General features: G+C 40.4%; 1 protein-coding gene across 2 annotated transcripts in view; it reads right to left on the bottom strand.

Moving 5' to 3' along the window:
* The window catches only part of rassf7a (Ras association domain family member 7a), a 53,713-nt gene extending 29,531 nt beyond the window's left edge, over window positions 1–24,182 (bottom strand). Inside the window, exon 1 of one of the 2 annotated variants that reach the window (XM_084095377.1) lies at window positions 3,763–3,897. The gene's annotated coding sequence lies outside the window, so the exon portion shown is untranslated. Of the gene's footprint in view, window positions 1–3,762; window positions 3,898–24,050 lie in introns of those variants that run through there. The other variant, XM_084095376.1, reaches the window with a different exon arrangement.
* Between the last annotated feature and the right edge of the window lie 980 nt (window positions 24,183–25,162).

Below are 25,162 nucleotides of genomic sequence, written 5' to 3' on the forward strand. Positions count from 1 at the left end.
TTGAGTTTCAGGTCTATTTTAAACGCACACTCAAAGCAAATTATATTCAACAACATCTAAGAGTTTGAAGAAATATTCATCTTTCAACAGAAGTTAAGCTTGCACTAAAACACTCAGAACCACAAATGTCTATAATACCCAGATAATACAAATTCAAAAACTTTCATCCCACTATTTAGTTTACTTCCTCAAACCAAAGCTGAAAAACTGTAGTTACAGTTGATACAGTTACAAAACCCTGATGATTTGCTGATTATTTTGTCAGATTCACAGTGAGATTGAAAAGAATAAACGTGATTATGTTCACCTGCTGCTCATTTAATTGCTGACGATTTTTCTGCCTTAAAAACTTTTTCTCCTGACTTACTGTATCTTGGCAGATATTTTACATGAGACCAAAGTTGCATCTGAAAGGTAAACCAGAATCTAAATGGACTTCTAACGGGTCTTTGATAGTTTTAGGCATGCACAATATATCTGTACAATATCGGTCAAAATGGGAGATTTTTTTCCAGATATGATTGTGAATGCTTATTTTTTTACATTTAAATTACCTTTGCTTCTATACTTAAATATAATATTTAAAAAGTCATTGGCAAATCTCAAGATGAATATTCATTTTCATTCTGCACATTACAATGTTGTGATGTATGAATTTACTTGTGGACGTTTACTTGTTTAGTTTTTTTAGTAAATTTATATAGACAATTGTAAAGAATTTTACTATTGGCCATTTACTGTTAATCTGCCATAAAAGGAAATACTTACATTATCAACCAGAATTATCCCTGTTTGAAACTTCACATTTTATGTTTTTTAATTTTAATAAATATATTTCTACTTAGTTTTTTGTTATCGGTTATGTGCATTAGGATTTTATGTTACATCTTTTGTTAAATTATTGTTTATTGTGTTATTTGTTTTGTGGCTGTGTGCATTACACTGCATGCACTTTCTACATAGTATTTCCATCAGCTTGTGGAAAAGCTACTTGTGATGAACTTTGATTCATCATGTGGATTTCTCTTTACCACCAGTTATTATGGTGATGTTAAAACATGGCCTTGCTAATTCAGCAGAAAAGGGCTAGTGGACTTACTAGTTTAAAATATTCTTTTTGTTGTTGTAAATTACAGTTGTTTCAAAGTGCCCCTGTGGTAAAAAAAAAAAAAAAATCAAGCTTTAAATATTGTTTATATGTCTATGTGGTGTTTTTAATATACTTTAAGACAAACTATGTGTAAATTCATAAGTCAACACCATTGCTGAGTATTTTCTCCTTAAAACTGCAGTGAACCAAAGACAGTCTGAAAAGCACGGTTTGAAATCGCTGGTGTTTCTGACGTCACAAACTACCTTGTAACCAATCAGATCAACATATCGTCAACAAGTGGATCTCTGAGCTGGTGTGAGTGAGTGGAGGCGGGGCTCATTTGCATATTCATAGAACCGTGTATACTAAATGAGGCAAGGGTGTAGAGTTATATTCAAACTATTTTAAGGCATGAAGACATTTTTTTCAAGGAACAAACTTTTAAATATGTCATTTTGGTGATCAAAAATAAGTTTTAAGGCATAAAATTATTGACTACAGGGGGACTTTAAACTAAGTTTTTACTGTATTTTTACTTAATTATTCTGGCAACCACAGCTGCCAGTTTTTTCTGTAAAAATGAGAAAACATTTTTAGTGTATCAGTTAGATCTCATCTGAATATCATCCATATATCTAATTTTGCTATGCACTACCATTCATATGGGTCATTACATTTTTAGTTTGTTGTTGTTTTTAGAAAGAAATTAATCATTTTATTAAGTAAGGGTGCATTAAATTGATCAAACGTGACATTAAAGACATTTATAATGTAACAAAAGATTTCTATTTCAAATAAATGTTCTTTCATCTATTCATTTTTAGCATTCTACTCATCGAAGAATGCTAAAAATAAAAATAGATCTAGGTTTCCATAGTTCGCTGGTGTGCAAGCCTGGGCCAAGCTAGTCTGTTTGCTGGGTTTAGAGGGGTTTTGGGTATTTGTAAGGTTTGGAGACCAGCTGGCCAACCAGATAAACACCAGATAACACCAGCTTGGCCATGCTGGGACACCAACTAAACCAGCTAAGACCAGCAAATCCCTGACCACAAGTAAGAGCAATGACAACAGTAATGTTTGTCTTGTTAAAGACAACTACTATGTGAGCATCTGAAGTTCTTTAGGACTGTAAGACAGCTTTAAGGACTTCAAGGTCACGTCTCCAGCGAGAGGTACAAAATTTGGAGGTGCGGTTTTGGGTGGGCCGGTTGTTTTTCTTTTCTGTCAGAAAGGCTTTCAAAAGCTCAGGAAGAGGGGTACGAACAAAATCACCTGTCATGTGCCTGAGGGGTCATGGGGCACAAGAAACAAAAGGACTCGTCTTTCAAAGCCCCCCAGCTCTGTCTGACAGATATCCAAACACAGAGAACAATGACGCTTTCAAAACATTTCACTTTCATCCTTCATCACCATCTAAGAGCTACAGACACATATAAAGATGTTTTTGTTCAATTTCTTAGAAATTAGTCTTGTGAATTCATTTGTAGATCCAAAAACCTAAATGTCATACAAATTTCAAAACATTTCCAACAGATGTTATTGAATTGTAGCCAGCACATCTTCAGTATGAATGAAGCTTTGTTGGGCTTCTGGAACGCTCTAGGTGGCAGAGAGATGATAATAAAGGCCGGTTTGTGTAAATGACAGTATTTTGGGTGGATTCCAGACAAGGAATCATTCCTGAGGGCAACAGGTCAACAGGAATTTCAGGATTGAATTTAGAAATGATGCCATGTCATTCAACAAGTACTTACATCCTCAGTCATCAATTTACAAAAGAATGATTATAATACATTGCACATAAACTGTGTGCCCAAAAGTGTTGATACACGAGTCATATTAAAACACAACACTTCACAATGAGAAGTTTGTTGGTTTTAATATATACAACAGATATACTAGTGTTCAGTATGACGGGACAGGATGACACAAACACCATCGGATTCAAAAGTGCCTCCACATACATTTTTAAAATCATATTCTTTACAAATGACATTGGGACCATGCACTTTATGAACATAAAATTTATGATTTGTAAGGGAAAAAAAACTAAGTATGAATCTCCTAAATCCACGCCGAAAAGAGCAGATCATACCAAACCGTACAAATGAGATCATATGGAATTGGGTAAATCAAACTTGTACAAAATTGTTGTGAGACTGTTCTTGCCACATTTGTTTACAGATGCCACTTGGTTTCATTTGTTTTATCTAATGCAATGACATTCATACATTTTGGAGGCAACAACAGGACCTCCAATAAGGAAAGAAAAAAACATAAAAATACTAAACTACCGTAATATCTCATTCAAGGCTATACAACAAGAAAACTTTACAGAGAAGCACCATCAAGAAGCATTTTCTGACAAGTGTTTCCTGAATTCACCTCCTCTCCCTGAAGAACATTTGACTAAATTACATTACCATGGTAACACAAAAAACTTACTAATTACCATGACCAAGAACAAAAGATCTGCGTAATTAGAAAAGCCAGCACTTTTGTGTGATAAAACATCTCTTAAATGGAACAGCGCAGCTAAAATCAAGCTTATTTTTTCGAACTCTTGCAAATCTAACATATGTTTACACCCCACAAGTTTGCATGAAACTTCAAGACATTGAAAAATTAAGCCCTATATGCCTACATGCCCATGAAAACTGGTTACTCACCTATAATGCTGTCTTTAGAAAGTGCAAGACTCGTCTGAGACTGCGAGACAGTTGAGGCCACCTGATGTGGTACGTGAGCGTCCGTGTGAAACGTTAGGAGGGGCCTGGAGACAATCTGAAGTGGTGCCGCCATTCCGTCACCATGGAGACTGATGCTCTTTCAAAGCCACCGGCCAATGGCGAGGCACTGCGATTGTGTTGGGACAAAAGTCACATGACCAGTGTTTGAGCAGCACACAAAACATGAGTGGGGTTGGGGTGGGCAGGAGTTGTCAGGGCATTTGGGGGAGGAATGGACGCTTGGAAGAGCCACAAAAGAAATCAAACGGCGAGCGATCCCACCATGGTGAGGCACCAACTTCATGCTTGTTTAGGGGCCATTCCTTCAGCCAAGCAAAACCAGTGACCTTTAACAATCACTGAGAATCTGTCAAAACATTCTTTTTCCATTGAATGCAATAACTGTTAAACCAAACTTTGATAAAGAGGTTAAAAACAGAATCATGAAGGAATAACAACGCTCCCTCAAACTATAAAACAATTTCTGTTCAATTGTGTTTCGAATGAGTTCATGATGTTATATCATGAGGTTCATAATGTTCATAAGTGCCCTACAAACATTGCGGTGACTCTGATGTAATCATAGAGCAATATTACGGTCCATAAAACTCCAGTGAACAATAGTTCATCTCTGGGGTAAATTGTCAGTTTGCAAAAAGGGATCCATTTTTTCTTTAATTGATCTTACTGAGACAAAAATGCAAATAACGCAGACACAGACACAACCTTGAAGATTTCAAGCAGAACAGGACAGATAGATTCAGACTGGTAAAGCTCAATTACTATTAAACCTGTTCATAAAGTGATAGCTCAACTGCCCTGTTTCGATCATGATAATATTTAACATAATCAGAAAAACAATGCAGCAATCAAAGATTGTGTTTCAGGAACTTTAAGTTGTAATTCCCAACATATTTCTCTCATGGGAACTTAAAAAGGAGGCATAACTCATGAGGAATAGTTAAGCCTATGTGTGTGAGATGTGAAGAAGTATGCGCTATCTCCAGATGGTACATAAGCTCTTTTTGTTCTCGATCCATCTAGCAGCTGGACAGATGAGTCACTGTGAACTGAAGAGGTTTCGCAGGAGGAGAGACAGACACTATTTGATTCCCATGTCCGCCAAAAACTGGCCCACTCCATCCAGAAAGAACATGGTAAATCACGTTTGGGGAGGAGGGCGTGCGAGGAATGCTATTGCAACAGATATATTATGACTGCAGAAATACAACAAATTACATAAAGAGCATTCAATAAAATTGTGGTCACATTAGCAACATTTTGTGGGCAAAAAAGATCTATTTCCCATTGCCAATAGTCTAGTAGCAATGTAGTAGTGCTGGGGTGTATACCAGTTTCAAATTCATTTACGATATGTGTTTCAAATACCAAAAATACCATATGAGTCCTATGATTTCTGCAATGCAGAAAATGTGGACGGAATCCAGTCACAAATGATTTACTGTATAAAGCGAAATGTCATGGATTTTACCCATTTTTAGATGAATAAATCAAAAGTAGGGCTGTACAATGAATAATATCACAATATGGAGTCCCCCTTGTAGTCAATAATTTTATCCCTTAAAACTCATCTTTGATCACCAAAATGACATATTTAAACATTTGTTCTTTGAAAAAAAATTGCACATGGTTTGTCTTAAAGCATATTAAAAATACCACATAGACATATAAACAACATTAAAAGCTTGATTTTCACCACAGGGGGGACTTTAAAAAGTCTGCTATTGAAGTCTGAAGTCTGCATGTTCTCCATGTCTGGCTCTGTCCAGAGTTGGGGGGGGGGGGCTATTTACAGAATGCAGTTGTGTATTTGGGCTTGTTAGTAGTTGCCACTCATAGGACAAATGGTATGACTGCTTTATCGTTATTTAGTGTGTGATGATGTTTATCTGTCTGTCTATTCCACTGGCTATCTCTGGGCAAAAAACCTCTACACGTAATAACCTAGAATACTGTCTAACACTTGATGGCTGCTCTGTCAAGTCTCCGTCGTCGGTTAGGAACCTGGGTGTGCTCTTTGATACCAATCTTTCATTTGAAAGTCACGTGTCTAGTATCTGTAAAACCACATTCTTCCATCTTAAAAATATATCTAAATTACGCCATATGCTCTCATTGAAACAATTAGTTAATGTGTTTATGACATCAAGGCTATATTATTGTAATGCTCTACTGGGTGGTTGCCCTGCACGCTTAATAAACAAACTACAGCTAGTTCAAAATGCAGCAGCTCGAGTTATCCGGGCCGTATCCAGATCAGATGGAGGACCTGCGCCTAGACACGACCGCAACGCATCCCTGAAGTGTCAGCAGAGATTGTGTCAACTAGACTCTCTTTTCTCCATTCTGTCACCTGATGGAGTTTTGGTTCCTTGCCACTAGCTATGTTTCCATCCACACGTTTTTATACGAATTAAGTGATATCGAATGAAAAATGCCTTATGGAAACAGTAAAATTCGATTGAATTTCATGAATATCGACTCAAATGAAATACGTTCAGTCTCATCGGATTTTATCTTGATCGATATACGGCTTATGCGATAAACGCTGATGGAAACGTTATTTGCAGAATAAATAATGAATTGCATTTTGTCTAGCAAAACTTTGTTCGCAAATGTTGTGCGATTCAGTGCGAAAATGAATGGAAACAACTTAAAATGTCTCAAATCAATTCGATATACCAATTTGATCGCAAAACAGCATGTGACGTCATTATGCACAGGTTTTGGATGGAAACACACTTTCACCAGCTTTATTCGCATGAGTTTTTTTTACCGAACTTCAGATAATTCGATTGACAAGTGGATGGAAACTTAGCTACTGTTGCCTTGGCTTTTGGCTTGCTTAGTTGGGGACATTTAATATTCAATAATATTATTGATCTGCCTTACTTAAGGTGGACAATGACGCGATTTTCTTCTAGAAACAAACTTTGTTGTATTTTTTTCATGTTATCACTGTAAAGCTGCTTTGATACAATCTGTATTGTAAAAAACGCTATATAAATAAAGGTGACTTGACTTGACTTGCTCTATCTGTTTGAATCATAGGTTTGAATGAGCGAGGCGAATGAGGTGTCAGAGGCAAGTAAACGCTCTTCCCTTCCCCCCGGAAATGGAGCGATGCTTGAGCTTTATGACTATGTTACTGAACTTTTTTGAAATTATATTTTGACTGGAAAATGACAATGCCGAAATGATTTCTGTTTGCATCGATTAATTTTCCTGTTATCACTGTAAAGCTGCTTTGAAACAATCTGTATAGTATAAAGTGCTATATAAATAAAGGTTTGTATGCCATTACAAGTGGCTATTGATGCAACAGGAAGAAATCACTTAAATAATAAAATTCATAGCCATCAATGCACACATTATATTTGCAAATAAGATTTTATTGAGATAATCAGGGCAATTAGAGCAGCTAGAGTTTACATGCCTTATGAGTTTTAAAGGAAACTCAGGACAGTTAAATCTCCATTTTTAATTAAGTGAACTTATGCTGTGATGAGACGCTCATTTGGTCCTTTAATAACATGCAGAAGTTGGAGGACTTTTTTACAGGGACTAGAAACGGTTCAAGGAATGAAAATGAATGTTTGCTGCTGTGACTGTCGGGAAGAAGTCTGAGCTAGTCTCAGTGCGGTCGAGGTCGGTGCATCGAGGGCGCAAAGGTGGCGCTCGCGAACACCCTTATGAAAACTAAAATGACAAATGGGACACCCTATGTTCTTCTAAACTTAAAGGCCCACTGAAGTGTCTTGGAGCGCACAGCTTTGTTTGATGCGTTGATGTAATATCCACTGAAACAGGAAGTTAAGGCCGGACATATTCAATGGCTCCTCCCCCTTTTCAAACAGCCAATAGCGTTTAGTTTACCTCACAGACTGCGAGTCGCACTTGAAACAGCTCCATCGAAGCGAATCCGAGCGCTGATGATACGCTGGATTCAATAGTAGAGGTGTGAATAAATTCTAGACATTTCATTCTTAAACAACGTACAGTTGGAAGACAGAATAAAACTGGAGCATTTGAGCAACCGAACAACATCTCCAACCCATACTGATCCTGACGTGTCAACGGTCGCTTTGGCCAGGTGGTGTTTATAGCGTAGGGGGCGGAGCTTTAGATTCTAGAGAGCATTTGATTGGATAGAAGATGTGATGAGAAACTGAAGTCTGCGTGATGTCATACAAATCCATGATCCATTTTAGCGGAAGTGAGAGACTGTAAGTCCTGAATGCTTATATCTCCTAAATGCGATTTCTGTCATTGTGTTGGAACAAACCAGCTTATTCATAACCTTAAGGCATACATATTCATACTAAAAGCTAAAAAAACGTACATTTTGATTTCAGGGGGCCTTTAACAGACACACGCAGCAGCCATTTTAAGTCCACAAGACTGCAAGTGCACATGAAGTGTGGCGTTTGGGACAGGGCCTCTCTTCACTACGATATGATAGGTGAAAAACAGTATGTGACAAAAGAAGCATGTCCAAATTCACAGTACTCATAAAAGTGTAGGCAAAAAGTACCCGGATGACCTACTATTTCCGGTGAGATTCTGAAGTGTGCATACAATGGACACTTTACTATCCCATGAGGCCACAGGAGAGGATTAATGAATGGCAGTGAAGCAACGCAACTGAAGCTGGTAGGTCACATGATAATGACAACATGGCGAATGCAGTACGTCCAGATTACATCTATACTACACACAGCAGTACCTACTCAAGAGAGTATGCGGTTTTGGATGCAGCCACACACTGAAGGACGCGTGACGCTCGTGTTTTCAGCGTCTGCCTTCTCACTACATGAGGACATGAACACGTGAACTTCATCTGCGGAGCTGATCTGAGAGTCACTCACCAGCATTTCACTTGATAAAACTATTGCAAATCATATACACACAGAAATTCAAAGGTTTTCATGACTACCCGTTAGGGATGGCGAAAACTAAAAATTTTCTTGACCGACCACCGAGCCTCATTAGCCGGTTGAAACCGGTTAACCGATTAGTTTAAAATATGCTGTGCGCATTAGCAATAGTCACATCGCCGGAACATGCGATGTGAAGTGTAGTAGCACCCATGGTGTAGGCCTATTAAGAGAATGATGATTTCGTACTAAAAAGAAAGTCAAAATCAGCTATTTGGGACTATTTCGTCTACAAAAAGGAGGATGTTGACCAAAAAGAGGTACTTTGACTGGAGTGTTATAAAGTTGTGGATGGTTGTCTTTTTAAAAAAGTCTATTGTCTTTTATTTTTCGTGTTCGCATTTATGAGGAAAAAACAATGTTACGTGACAGTTATCCATAACGGACGCGACCGCTCAAAGCGGCACTAAAAGACTGCTTTAAAACTTTCACAGAGACCTCAAACAGAAAGCACAAAGCCTTTCTTTAAAACGAATTTCGTTTTGTATTAATTGTATCTTAACCCTTTCATGCATGAATTATGATAACCTCAGTCAGGATTTTTTTCCTATGTGTTTTTATTGCTCTTAGGGCATGAAAAACAAGAATTGATTTTTATTTTATTTTTTTACACATTTTTCAAAGAGATCTTCAGATGTCCACTTGAGTGGACACCATGCAGTTGGTTTAAACTTAAGATATACTATATTAAATATAAGACAATAATCAAACACATAAAGTATGTGAATTTAACAAACTAATCAATACAATTATATAAAATCATGTGAAATCTATAAAATATATACAAAAAATATAAATGCAAAATATTGCAAAGGCTTCATACAACTTCATACAAGTTGCACATCGCATATCTTTGATATCAGAACATGAGGACGTGATTCCATCAGAATTTTCTACAGTCTGTCAAGGTACAACTGTGGAAACCACTCAGATGCTCCCTCCAGTGCACCAGAGTATGGAGATTTACCCTTATTAGCTGATAATTCTGATTATGTTCAAGTTGGACATGCACATTTCTATCATAGCCCTTCTCTGAGAAAACCTAGCGATACGTTTTTTCAATCTCATCTGAAATGATCAGTGTTGGGGATAACGCATTACAAGTAACATGCATAACGCATTCAGATTACTTTTTTGATGTTACAAGTAATGTGTTACAAGTAACATGCATTACCTAATCAGATTACTTTTTGATCTAACAAGTAATTAACTACAAGTAATGTGCATTACCTAATCAGATTACTTTTTGATGTAACGAGTAAAGAAACGCATTACAAGTAACATGCATTACGTAATCAGATTACTTTTTGATGTTATGAGTAAAGAAACGCATTACAATAACGCACATTACGTAATCAGATTACTTTTTGATGTTATGAGTAAGGAAACGCATTACAAGTAACATGCATTACGTAATCAGATTACTTTTTGATGTTATGAGTAAAGAAACGCATTACAAGTAACATGCATTACGTAATCAGATTACTTTTTGATGTTATGAGTAAAAAAACGCATTACAATAACATGCATTACGTAATCAGATTACTTTTTGATCTAACAAGTAATGCATTACAAGTGTCATACATTATGTAATCACATGACTTTTTTTGATGTCAATGAAAATTACATTCTAATAATACAAGTACATTTATTTACAGTAAAAAAAGTCACTGCAGATTAAGTTTTTAAGTTTTAAATTTCAAAAACAATATTCACATTATAATTATGAATTGTAGCTGAAATATAGCAATTGATGCATGACGTCCACTACAGTGGACATGTGATTAATCAGAGTTTTCTCTCAATCTAAAATCAAAACTTGGAAAATTTTACTGTGATATGACTCATTAGATATTGCTTGATGCTGCAATATTTTTTTTACCTACAAGAGTCTCCTAGGATAGAAGGAATGGGTGGATATTCCGGAGCAACTTGGCATGTCTGACTGACCCTTGGCCATCTTGGTTTGGAGGGGGAAAAAATCGAAACACAACGGCTTGCCACTTGGTTGCAATTTATAGGATGATGCACCAGGGTTCAATGAAGAGGCTGATGTGCAACTTTGCCATAAAAACCCATGCAAATTCAAGAAAATGCTTTTTTAATAGCTGTCCACTGTAGTGACCACTATGCGTGAAAGGGTTAATTTTAATCAGTGTTTCATTATCCAATTTTCTCGATTTAATAAATAAAAAGTAATATAGGCTGTTAATAAGGTTCTGACTTTATCTTGCGTTTGTGTTATTATAAGTTATTATCTAGTTTATTGTAGTGTCACTTTCCACTTTACACAGTAACAGTTAGGCCAATCAGCAATCCCCCTTATTTTTCTCCACCAATCAGACAGTCTCCACTAGCGCAACTCCGAACTGTTGTCAGTATGCATGTAACTTTCATCGGAGACACTCGCTCCATTCCTGATCTGGTATATCTAGGGAAAATATCTTTATTCTTCAGTTCTGCTTCATGCGTCCATGAGAATGTGAGTCTATGTAAATATTGTTGTCTGTTCCTTGCTTAGATTAATGTCATATGTGTACGATTCCTTACACTTTACTTTGCCTATCGATGTGTGCTTTCCTGGAGCTAAATAACCAAATCAGATTTAGGCTACATGATAGTTTCATACTTTCCCATATCTTTGATGGTGTTTAGAGCGATTTCACCGTGTTTTGGCTGTGCGCATCGTAGGCTTTAACTCTGATCACGTGACACCAGCATGCGCTCTCTGCATGTTTCGGATGTGGCGCGATTTAACCCCTTCTCAGCCAAATGTTATAGCGCTGAGTTTGGGTGGTTTCCAGCCAACCAGGCAGTTTAATCATTTATGTTTGTGCAATTCAAGACAGTATTATATGTACCAGTTGTATAGTATTTTGCACTTTTGAGATATATTGTTTATTGTTATATTCTATTCATTGTAGTGATTTAGAAATCTTCTTTCATACCTCAATTGCAATTAATGTTACAATTGTGTATGAATACTTATATTTCATGAGTCCATTTTTATTTTCTGTTTTATTTTAGAAACCATGAACAAAACTCACATCGTCTATGTCAAACTGTTTCATTAAAGAGTGGCATGAGAGTGTAAAATTCGTTCTCATTATTGTTCTGACCGGACAACCTGGGGAGATTGAGGATTTTGTATCAACCCTAAGTACAGTCCTTCTCAGAGGTCACAAGTTTGGGTCTCCTTCACGACACCTCTTTTATATGGTCCTTCGAGCCGGATCTTCAGTTTCCTCAGCTCTACAATGGATCACACTCGTCCGCGCCGTGATATCCGTCGGCCTCGCTACCTCGATGACTTCTTGGTGAATATCCCGCCACGTCGTCTTTCTTCTCTCACACTCCATGGCCACTCCAACGAGGGAGCAGCTTTTCAACCTCCTGCTCCAGTCATCACTCCAGATCCAGTTGGACCTGCGTCTCAGAACCTCAGCTCCGAAGCAGTCATGTCAGCTTTGCAGGAGATGAAAGACGAGAACAACCAGCTCAGGCGAGATATGCAAATCCTCTTCAATTCTCTCTCCCTGAGATCAGCGCCTCAGCCTCAACACCTCGATCCAGGGCATTCTGCTCAGTTTGAGGACAGCGCCACCACATATATGCCTTATCATCTTCCTGAGAGAACATCCACTCCTAATCGCAATCTTCAAGCAGTAGTGGATGATCTTCCGCCCTGGCCTGACGCTGTACCAATTCCTCCCTGGAGCGAGCCTCTACCGCCTCCACCTCCAGCTGATGTGCCGCTACCTCCTCCGCCGCCTCCGGTGTCATATTTACCTTCATATGAGGCAGGGATTCAGTCCACTCCAGCGTATGTAGAGCCGTATACTCTCCCTCACAATACATATTCTGTGGAGGCGACATACAGAGGGCCAAAGCCGGACATTCCATGTTTCACACATGATGATCCACGTCAATATGCCCGCCTCAAGATAGCACTTGACAACCTCTTGCCCAGAGATGCAACTGAGCGGTTCAAATACCAAATACTAGTTGATCACCTCAAGTTCGAAGACGCGCTCCTCATTGCAGACTCCTACAGTAATAGTCCAACTCCCTACTCGAAGACAATGGCCTCACTGACTGAAATGTATGGGCAACCTCACAAACTAGCCCTGCAGCGCATCAATGAAGTCCTGGCCGAGCCTCCAATCAGAAGTGGGGACAGTAGAAGTTTTCGCCTCTTCGGCCTCAAAGTCAGAGCTCTGGTCGGTATGTTAGATCAACTGGGCAAGGAGGGCAAGACTGAGCTGGATTGCGGGTCACACACCTCACGACTTCTGTCTAAGTTGCCGCATGAACTCAGAGCACAATTCAAGCGTTACATAGACCCCATCCGTACTCCGATACCTACCTTGGTGCACTTCTATAATTGGCTTGAATACGAGGTCCGTGTTCAGGATGAGGACTATCAACCTTACCATTCACGGTCTCCACGAGACGAACACCAGAAGGGCTTCAAGCCCAAGTTGCAGAAGTCCAGTGCACGCCCTACCACAGTTTTGCTCGGCTCTGATCCTTCTCCTAAGTCACCTTAGTCTCTGTCACAAGTTCGACCTCACGTCAGCGCTAAACTTGAGAAACCTAAGAAGTATTGCCCCTTTTGTGATGACATTCAACATTACTTCAATCAGTGTCCAGAGTTTAAGAAGTTTTCCACTGATCAGAGAGCGTCATGGATCAAAACTGGCAAGCGCTGCTGGAGATGTGGCAGAAATCACCTTGCTGCTCAATGCTATCTCAAGGCTAAGTGTCAGCAGTGTAATCAGACACACCTTGATATACTGCATGAGGTCAACACTCCCGCAACCAAATCAGCCCATCCAACTGCAGCGACTGGACAACCAGCTACCTACTACCTCGATCCAGACCTCAGGAGTAGCTGTGTATTGCTGAAGATGGTCAAAGTTCTTCTCCACAATGGCAAACACAGACTAGAGACTTATGCCATCCTCGACGATGGCTCTGAACGCACCATCTTGCTTCACAGTGCCGCTCAAAAGCTGCATCTCAAGGGACAGAGTGAGGACTTGGCGCTCAGAACTATCCGTCAAGAGGTGAAGACTGTTTCAGGAAAGTCAGTGTCATTCTCCATATCCTCAGAAACAATTTTGCATCCACGAAGCCTTCACTGCAGCAGAGCTTGGCCTTTCCAAGCATTCTCATCCTGTCGAGGCCCTACGGAAAACGTATCGTCATCTCAGAGGCCTCCCGCTACATTCAATCAGCCAAGCGCAGCCACTTCTCCTCATTGGTTCAGACTACCCCCATCTTCTCTCTCCAGTTGAGCCTGTGCACCTAGGTCCACCAGGGGGCCCCGCAGCATTGAAAACTCGTCTCGGCTGGACTCTGCAAGGTCCTGCTGCACCAGACCTCCACCCCCCAGTGTCTCCTTATTAACACTCCCACTTCCTCTACTGACCTTCTCAGTCACGTGTCCAGATTATGGGAGATGGACATTCTTCCCTATCGTAGCGAAAAGCTCATCACCAGGTCAAAACAGGATAAGGCGGCCATCAAACTGCTAGAGGAGAATACAGTCAGAGTTAACATTGACAACGTGCAGAGATATGCCACCCCACTGCTCTGGAAGGAAGGTCTTCCTCCTCTCAGTGCCCCAAAGGAAGCTGTCCTGAGTCACCTACGAGGCACAGAGAGTCGTCTCGCCAAAGACCCAGTCAAGGCTGCATCATACAGCCAAGAAATCAAGAAACTGGTGGATTCGGGTTACATCAAGAGGCTCACATCACCTGAAGACCAGAGCAGGCAATCATGGTATATCCCACATCACATGGTCCATCACAATGGCAAAGGCCGCATTGTCTTCAACTGCTCATTCACCTTCCAAAACACCAGCCTGAATGAACATCTACTTCCAGGACCAACCCTAGGTTCCAGTCTCCTCGGTGTCCTGCTCCGTTTCCGGCAATATCCTACTGCGGTGAGCAGCGACATTAAGGGCATGTTTCATCAGGTCCGCCTCCTGTCTGATGATCAGCCCTTCCTCCGCTTCCTCTGGAGGGACATGAACCGCAGCAACAAGCCTGACATCTACCAGTGGCAGGTGCTCCCTTTCGGCACCACCTGCAGTCCCTGCTGCGCGACCTTTGCCCTCCAAAAGCACGTCATTGATCACAGCAGCCTTGATGAAGATACTCGGCTTTCAGTGGAGAACTGTTTTTATGTAGACAATCTTCTTCAAAGCTTCCCATCCATTTCAGAAGCAAAGCAGCTCATCCGCAAACTTCAGACTCTGCTCCAATCAGGTGGCTTTGAGCTGCGTCAATGGGCCATCAACGTTCCAGACATCATCAGTCATCTGCCACCTGAACTCAAATCCGAGAGCAGAGATCTATGGCTATCAATGGAGGGTGCAGATCCCCCAGAACGGACCCTCGGGCTGCACTGGCACTGCAGAACAGATACTCTCACCTATCGCCTTCGCCACACAAAGCAATCTGAACCCACAATGCGCAACATTTACCGAGTCCTAGCTCAACAATATGACCCTCTAGGGCTGCTCATTCCCTACACCACTCGGGCCAAAATCCTGGTGCAGAGCCTCTGGGGAAAGAAACGGGACTGGGACGATCCTCATCTTCCCGAGGATCTGCTCCAGCTGTGGCAGGCGTGGGTGAGTGAACTTCCATTACTTCCTAACGTTACTGTTAATCGTTGTTATGTCCACTCAGATACCGACCTCCCAGCGGCCTCCCAGAGCATCCACATTTTCTCAGATGCTTCAGAGAGGGCCTATGGATCGGTCGCCTACCTGCGTACTGTCAGCGCCGATGATGATGTCCAGGTAGCGTTCCTAGCGGCCCGTTCCCGTGTTGCTCCAGTCCGCCAGCAGTCCATCCCGAGGCTGGAACTCTGCGCTGCCCACCTCGGAGCCCAGCTTGGTGCAGTCCTGAAACGAGAGCTCACAGTCTCCATCTCCTCCGTCACCTACTGGACCGACTCCACCACCGTGTTGGCTTGGTTGCTGTCTCCTTCCTGCCGCTACAAGGTGTTCGTCGGTGCCAGAGTTGCGGATATCCAGGAATTAACTGAGAGCAGCTCATGGCGCTATGTCCACTCCAGTGAGAATCCTGCTGACGATATAACTCGCGGACTGACCCTCTCACAGATCCAGAGTCACAGCCGCTGGAGATCTGGGCCTGCCTTCCTTCATGAAAGTGAGTCAACCTGGTCTTCCTGTCCAGACATTACATGCCCTGATGATTCAGCAGAGCTGCGCAAAGCCAAGTTTTGTGGTGTCATTTCTACTTCCCCTCATCCATCTTTACCTGACACTAGCCAGTTTAACAGCTTCCAGGAGCTACTGGAAGCCACAGTTCGAGCATGTCACGGGGCGGCCACAGACCCTAAACCCACAGCTGAGTCTTTCAGACAAGCTGAACTCTCTCTCTTCAGACAAGTGCAAAGTGACTGTTTTCCAGAGGAGTTTGCTCTCATCTCCTCCCAAAAGCCCATTCCATCCAGCAGTAGGCTTATCACTTTGTCCCCAGAATACGATCCAGAGACTCAGTTAATCCGTGTCGGGGGCCGACTAAGACACTGTGAATCCCTCAGCTCAGACACTTTGCATCCCTTTGTCTTAGACCCTCATCATCCCATCACAAAGTTGATCATTGCTGATTACGACAGCAAGCTTGCACATCCAGGCCCTGAAAGAGTCTTCGCTGAGCTGCGCAGAAGGTTCTGGATCTTGCGAGGCAGAGAGGCTGTCCGCAAGCAGCAACACCACTGTCCAGAGTGCCGCAAGTGGCGTAGCCAACCCATTATTCCCAAAATGGCCGACCTCCCGCCTTCCAGTCTAAGGTTACACCATCCAGCTTTCTACTCAACTGGCATGGACTGTTTTGGTCCTTTCCTCATTAAAATAGGGAGGCGCAATGAGAAGCGATGGGGCATAATATTCAAATGCCTCACCACACATGCAGTGTACCTAGATCTGCTGGCCAGCATGGACACTGACTCGTTCCTCATGAGTCTACGCCGTTTCATCTCTAGACGGGGAAAGCCTCACGAATTGCTGTCCGATCAAGGTACAAACTTTAAAGGTGGCAGCTCAGAACTTCAAGAGGCCTTCAACTCCCTTGCCCCCGCTCTGCAATCACAACTCGCTAGCCAGCAAATCCATTTCCGCTTCAACCCACCTAGTGCCCCTCATTTTGGGGGTTCCTGGGAGCGAGAAATCCGCACCATCAAGTCAGTGCTGCATGCCATACTGGGATCACAAACGGTCACCGAGAAGGTCCTCAGAACCATCCTTACAGAAGTGGAGAGCATTATCAACTCCAAACCGCTTGGTTACACTTCTTCTGATGTGGCAGACCCAGATCCAATCACTCCAAATGTGCTGCTGATGGGGCGGCTGGACCCATCTACTCTGCAGGTTGTTTACTCAGGTACAGAGCTCCTCAGTCGCCGCAGATGGCGACACTGCCAGGTTTTAGCGGATCAGTTTTGGATCCATTTTATCAGGAACTACTTACCATCTCTCCAGAGCCGCTCCAAATGGCAACAAGACCAAAGAGGACATCCGTATTGATGACATTGTTCTTGTAGTTGACCAGCAGCTTCCGTGTGCCTTGTGGCTTGTTGGCAAAGTCACAGACGTTTTCCCTGGAGCTGATGGCAGGATTCGTATTGCTCAGATTCAGATCAAAGACAAATCCTACACCAGACCTGTCGCCAAGCTCATCAAGCTGCCTGCACTTCCTCGAGACATTCCTGACTGACTCGTGTTCAACTTTGCTGCCCAAAGTTGGGGGCGGCTGTTAATAAGGTTCTGACTTTATCTTGCGTTTGTGTTATTATAAGTTATTATCTAGTTTATTGTAGTGTCACTTTCCACTTTACACGTGCCCAGCAACAGTTAGGCCAATCAGCAATCCCCCTTATTTTTCTCCACCAATCAGACAGTCTCCACTAGCGCAACTCCGAACTGTTGTCAGTATGCATGTAACTTTCATCGGAGACACTCGCTCCATTCCTGATCTGGTATATCTAGGGAAAATATCTTTATTCTTCAGTTCTGCTTCATGCGTCCATGAGAATGTGAGTCTATGTAAATATTGTTGTCTGTTCCTTGCTTAGATTAATGTCGTATGTAGGGTTGTGCCGATAGACGATAGTATCGTGTATCGACGATAGACAGAGATATCGCCGATGGCAGATGCCTTTGACGATATCAATACGATAATTGGCTCGTTTTTCCATTAATGTATTAAATCATTATTATTATTATGAAGCTAGTATAGTTATTAAATTAATTAGGAACTACAATTATATTTGCCTTGCCTAAATTCATAACGACATCACCACATAACCACACTTGCGCCATATCACGCGCGTATGAGGACTCCTCAAAGAAAATGTTTTTAAAACAGACAAACAACTACATCCCACAACGAAATTTCATTGCAAGGTGATCCATTCACAAATTGTCAAGAGTGCTTTAACAGACGCATAATTTTTATACAGAGCCTAGATGAAGACGCGGCATCGTTGTTCGTTTTGTTTCCATAGCACATTAACAAAATATTTAATGACACGAATAACACTAAAAACAATACAATTACAAAATATTAATTATAATAATAATATCAATAAAATGATATAGGCCGCCTAGGCCTAATAAAAGTCTTTAGTTCACGAAGCATCTGTGAAACTCTGCCATCTGTGAAAATCACAAGCAACTTCAAACTTGTTTAACAAGAAATATTCTTCTAATTTTTTCACTGTCAATAATGTAAGTCCACAAGAGAAATATTCAGCCAGTAAATTAAGATAGTTGCTGTAGCCTACCGTTATCCACCGTCGACTCTGAGAGAACGTGCTGTTAATGCAGTGAAAGCTCAGTCCGTTTCTGCTTTCGTTTTCAGGGATTGAGCGCGTTTACATGCACGTTATTAACTCGATTATGCTGAATAAACTGACAATGCATGTGGTCATGTAAACGGATTAACCCGTTTTCCTTTATCAGAGTCAAGTCATAAGTTTAAGTCGGCGTATAACCGATCGACTTTTAGATTTTTGCCTCTGATTTCTCCTGGCATTTAAAACACCTGCGTTATTGAAGTGCGGTGCGCATGTGAAGTGCATCCAGACAGAGAGAGCACTGGTAGGAGGACATATATCGCAGACTCCGACTCTTTCTTGAATCAAGAAATTAAAACGTGTTCACATCTCGTCAAACAGTCAAAATGCTGCAGATCTGTAACGGCATGAGAGGATAATGTGTGTCCGTAAATTTCCCGCTGACATGTTGAAATACTCCGAGTCAGATAAAAGAATGATTAGGATCTTTTTTTTACCTCACTATACCAGGAAATAACCTGATTTAGCCTATTAATAAACACTCCACCTTTGCTAGCAAAATAGAAAAAAGATTCTCATTTAAAACGAAGTAATAAAACAAGCAAATTGATGAGTAAATAAGCAAGTTAATAATCAAATAAGTAAGCCCCGCCCCCTCACGATAATATCGTGTATCGCCGATCTCACAGGCTGACGATAGGACGATATGAAAATGGAGCATATCGCGCAACCCTAGTCGTATGTGTACGATTCCTTACACTTTACTTTGCCTATCGATGTGTGCTTTCCTGGAGCTAAATAACCAAATCAGATTTAGGCTACATGATAGTTTCATACTTTCCCATATCTTTGATGGTGTTTAGAGCGATTTCACCGTGTTTTAGGCTTTAACTCTGATCACGTGACACCAGCATGCGCTCTCTGCATGTTTCGGATGTGGCGCGATTTAACCCCTTCTCAGCCAAATGTTATAGCGCTGAGTTTGGGTGGTTTCCAGCCAACCAGGCAGTTTAATCATTTATGTTTGTGCAATTCAAGACAGTATTATATGTACCAGTTGTATAGTATTTTGCACTTTTGAGATATATTGTTTATTGTTATATTCTATTCATTGTAGTGATTTAGAAATCTTCTTTCATACCTCAATTGCAATTAATGTTACAATTTCATGAGTCCATTTTTATTTTCTGTTTTATTTTAGAAACCATGAACAAAACTCACATCGTCTATGTCAAACTGTTTCATTAAAGAGTGGCATGAGAGTGTAAAATTCGTTCTCATTATTGTTCTGACCGGACAACCTGGGGAGATTGAGGATTTTGTATCAACCCTAAGTACAGTCCTTCTCAGAGGTCACAAGTTTGGGTCTCCTTCCCGACACCTCTTTTATATAGGCTATAGCAGATAGATATCACGACACGGAGGCGCCAGCGCCTGAACTGGAGCTAACGTTAAGCTATCATCCATGAACCGAAACTCAATGTATAAGGTAGCTTACTCGCCTCACACACCTAAAAAAAATAGAAATATATCTATTATCTACAGAAATCTCTACTTTTAAACAGAACCATTCAAAACAAAATGAAACGATTTTATCCGTATGAAATGTGTATTTCTCTCCGGCGCGTTCACTACTGCGAAGATTGCGAGTCAGACTTCATCTTTGCAGCCGACACAGAACACACTTGTTTAGACAATTAAAATGACTCATCGCAATATTTTACATATTCATAATCATTACTTTTGCTGGTTCTTTGTGACAGCTTTTAGGTGCCGTTTACATGAACGCGTCACTGCATCAGCACCGAAGAGAGAGAGAGAGAGAGAGAGAGAGAGAGAGAGAATAAGATTTAATAAGATTTAAGTCAATGTTTTTTTTTACTTATTTTGAGGAAATAATGAACAAACAAACATCTGTTAAGACCGCCGCCATGTTGGATTGGGTAGAACGTTCACCGAATTATGACAGAAATATGTTCTAATTTTGGAATAAAATATTAAGTGACCTTTTTGTCACTTGTAATGAAGCTTGCTTATTAGTGAAATTATTAATATCATGGAATGGTAATATTGACTTTAGCCTGGATTGATCATGGCTCGCAATATCGCAATATATATCGTTGGGAAAAAAATATCGCAATGTAATTTTTCCCCAATATCGTAATATTTTCCCAATATTGTGCAATATCGTGCCTGCAATTTCGCAACTCTGTCGCATCTCTCTGCCGCTCTGCCTCCCGCTTTGGCTACCTTTCTCACCCGAAGAGGCTTGCGGGTGTCGCGTTGTAAGGTGATACATCATAGATGATGTGTTACTACTGTATTTAAGCACTGTATCACACAAGTTGCAACTTACATCTGTGTCATTCTTTTTGGTGAAATGGTCCCACACACTTCTTTGCACGCTTCATCCTGTCGTCTGCCCTGGCTCTAACCTCGAGTATTTCAGCCCGTAGCCTTTACTTTTCGCAAACCTTGTGAGCACGCGAACCCAAACGGTGTGACCTCGCGCCAAATGTTTTTATTGGTTTATTAAGTACAAACAGGCGAGTTATGAAAAATTGAGTGTGAGGGATTTGTTCACTTCACACAAAAAGATCTTGGAATGAGATGGCTAACTGTAGTAGCGTTTAGTCCGCTGTCTATAATAGCCTACTTTAGAGATCACTTTTTTTTTAACCGACTACCGACAACTTTGATCGGTTAACGTTGATACGGTCAACCATCGGTCAAACGGTCATCGGTTAACATCCCTACTACCCGTCAAAATAAAAGTTCGGTTTAACTTGAAAAAAAATTATAAGAAAATAAATACATAACTATTGCACCGTAGATTGTACTTCTTTAAATAATAATAACATTACATTTCATTACAACACACAGAAACTCAAAGGTCTTCATTACAACCCGCCAGAATAAATGTTTGGTCTAACGTGAAGAAATTATGAAACAAATATGTTCGATATACTTGTTGCAGTATTTCTGCAGTATATATGAATACTCTACACAGTAAGTGAGTTTCCTGTATACACAGACTACACGGATGACCTACTACATCTGTAAAATACAACACACTTCAACAGAATGCTATATCCCACAATGCAGTGCACTCAAACTAAGCAGCCATTTTTAGCCTAACAAAAACCACCCTTAGTTACTGTTGCTACGTCCGACAAGCCATTTCGCTGTCACACAGTGAAAAATAGGCTACATTGCAGAGCAAAGAGGTCCGTAACAATGCGCTGACAGACAAAACAGAGCTGGTTACTTTTGATATGAAACTAGTCTCAGCTTTCAAATTTTGTAATTTTTTAAGAAATTCAAACAATACTGTTTTGTGACGTGACAGATCGCTGTAGCGCATCAGTTCAAGCGGCACGTGAGCCGATCATCACTTCCTACTAGTTATGGCACATAATAAACATGAATGAACATTGTTTCAACGGCGAAAAGATGTCAATACACACTATAAGTTCAAGTCCACAAACATTAATCTACTAACTCTCCTGTGTGGTTTGTTTGTCAGACAAAATGCAGATTCAGCATTATGATCGGTCAGACCTGTCAATCAAACTCACAGCGAATTATAATTATAACAATGAATTATAAGGAGCAATAAAATCACGCACATCCCAGTCAGGTGCGGGTGCTGGATCTCATAGGGAATGCAAAATTACAAAGTAAAGATCCGCACACCGGAGAGCTCCCATTCACAAAATTTATTTCAAGTGTGACGTTTCGGGCCTTTACGGCCCTTCCTCAGACTACCCGAAGGGCCGTAAAGGCCCGAAACGTCAGACTTGAAATTTATAACCATGATTTTTTACATCTCTGGCTTTGGCTTAGCCTGGCTAACGTCAGACCTTGTCTCATTGAGACGTGGTCTGGGAACCACATGTTCATTTTCTCGTATTTGAGACGTGGTTTACGAATGCCCAGAGCCGTTTATTGGGCGCTACGAATGTCTATCAAATGCGCCTGTACGTAGCTCATAGCCAATCGTTTCAATTATACCAGATGACGTATGTAGAGCGACAAATATTCGGCAAGGAAGAAGACGATGGGTCAGAGATTTATGTGTACACGATGGTGTTCAGCGACTATTGCCGTTTGTGCAAGACAAACATGAGGGTAGAAGGTATATATGGACACTGCTGCCATGTTGGATCCATAGATATAAACAAACTGCTTCGGTGTGTCGCATAGACGTCGTCATCGTCTTGCTGCTCCCTCCCCGTTCTGTGATTGGTCCCCTCAATGAGGCGAAAATCTGGTCCATGGAATCCAGGCTGCCTAGCAGCGTGAATAAAATCGCGCTGCGCGCAAGGCAGCATGGGGAAACCCAGGCTAGCTTTGGCTCATAATTTGATCAGACTGACAAAACTTTACTTTTTTTTTGTACACCAAATTGTATTAAAAAAAAAAAATTAATACCCATTTTACTTTCTAAATTGACAACTCAAAATAGATCATTTGGAACCATTACCTTGAGTAATATTATATCACAGTTATCTTGAACTCTCTACTGACATCTATCGGTGTGGGTGAAGCTTCATGCAAAACGAAAAGTTTTCAATTATAGTTAGCATTGTCAAAATATCATATTTTATTGAATTTGTCACCCATCATAAACTTATTCCGCAACCAAATGCATCTAATAAAAGGGGTATTACAGATATAAGATTAGTAGCATCAGTCTGGTTATGTGCCTTCAAAATGATGACTAGAGAGACATCTTGTGTGTGTGTTAATCATATCAAAGATATAATTTCCTCATGACTCACTTGTCACATACAAGTAATGACTGCACAACTGACATGACACAAAGCATCACATCACTACTACAACAAGGCACTGCTATCATTACCACAAATAAGCTCCATGACAGTGATGGGTTTTCTGCATGCACATAAAGAACATGTTCAGTTACAGTAATATTCCTCTCTTGCGTACCTCAGCACTGGTTACAAGCATTTACACTTAGTCTGCTGTATATTCCATTTTTAATGCATTAAGTGGATGATGAGCAGTTTACACTACTAGTCCAGATAAATCCACGAACGTGTAATTCAATTTCCTAAACAAATAAATTAAAATCAAATGTCACTGCATTAGATACAAACAAATACTGCATCTTTTCTCAGAACTGACCGAGCCTCGTTTTTTCTTTCTTTTTGCAGTATTTTTTACCCAGCAGGTGTCAAGTTGAGTTTAGTGGATGTATGAAGTGGATGTAGAGGATGTTCAGTTTCCTAGCAGGTGCAATTCATCATTTTAACAATATGGACATGCGACTCATGACAACCAGAAGCGTCTGGAAAGTTTAACTGTAGGAGGTTTGTTTTGTAAAGACATTTTGCTTCCAACTCACAAACTTCATTCATAGATTATACCAAATTAAGAATGTGCTGTGCATATATATATACTTACCACTGACACAATGCATTTTCCCGCACTTTTTCGTCCAATACTGCTGAAGGACACTGTGTGTGTGTGTACACTTATCAAACAACACGGCTCTGAACACGACGCCACACACAAACTCACAACTCTCCCAACCAGTCTGTGCTGTGAGTGATGGAATCGTGACGTCGCCGCCAGTCGACCAATCAAAAAGGTTTGTACGTGCGTCGCGTCGATATCGTGCATAGCAATAAGAAGCTCTATTTCATGTTAAACAGCTCTTTAATAACGAAGGACTACTTTTTAGGTATGCAGAGTTTCTTTCGGAATATAATATACCAGTAACTCCCAAAGAGTTTGCCACAGTTATGGATGCTATTGCATATGGCATACTCATGCTTTTCAAAAATAAAACTCTCTCTTTAGGTTCTTTACCTGCTCCTGAACCTGTCAACACACCTATTGGTGAGATATGTTACACTGGGGGGAAAAAAGGAAGAAATTATAAAGTAAGAGTTATATTCCTTGAGAACATTGTCTCTGGCCCTCCAGCAATCTCATATTGGAATGGACTTTTTGATCATTTAAATTGGTCCATTTTGATCATAAAATATATGGTCCATACAACAAAGGTTTTTCCTCACAAACAAAGTCAAATAAATATATTTTTTATTCATTCATAATATTTACCCTGTCAAAAAATTCTTACATTTTTTTTATTATTTTTTTCTGTCAGAATGACACTGAAACTCCTCTTCATTTGTTTTGGTCGTGTAGTTATACTCTGCAACTTTGGAAAGATGTTAGTTTGTTTATCTCAAGCAATATCTTGCAAAATCTCTCAATGAATCCCAAAACTGTTATTATGGGATTTTTTTTTTAAAAGCAAATTCAAATGCCTGCTTTATAAAAAATCTAATTATTTTCCTATGTAGATTTTACATTTGGTGAATGTGTTTTCTTTTACTATTCTTTATACTTCTGATATTTGTAATACTTATTGTTGTGTTCAAATTATGTTGTTCCACACTGTAAACTGAATGTTCAAATAAAGCATATATAAAAAAAGAAAAAAAAAGAAAAAAAGAAAAAGCCACTAATTGTTTTTCCCCCACTCTACAATTGTTTTTTTAGTCGAA

The sequence above is a fragment of the Abramis brama genome (genome assembly GCF_963993115.1).
Source record: "Abramis brama genome assembly, chromosome: 20".
NCBI lineage: Eukaryota > Metazoa > Chordata > Actinopteri > Cypriniformes > Leuciscidae > Abramis > Abramis brama.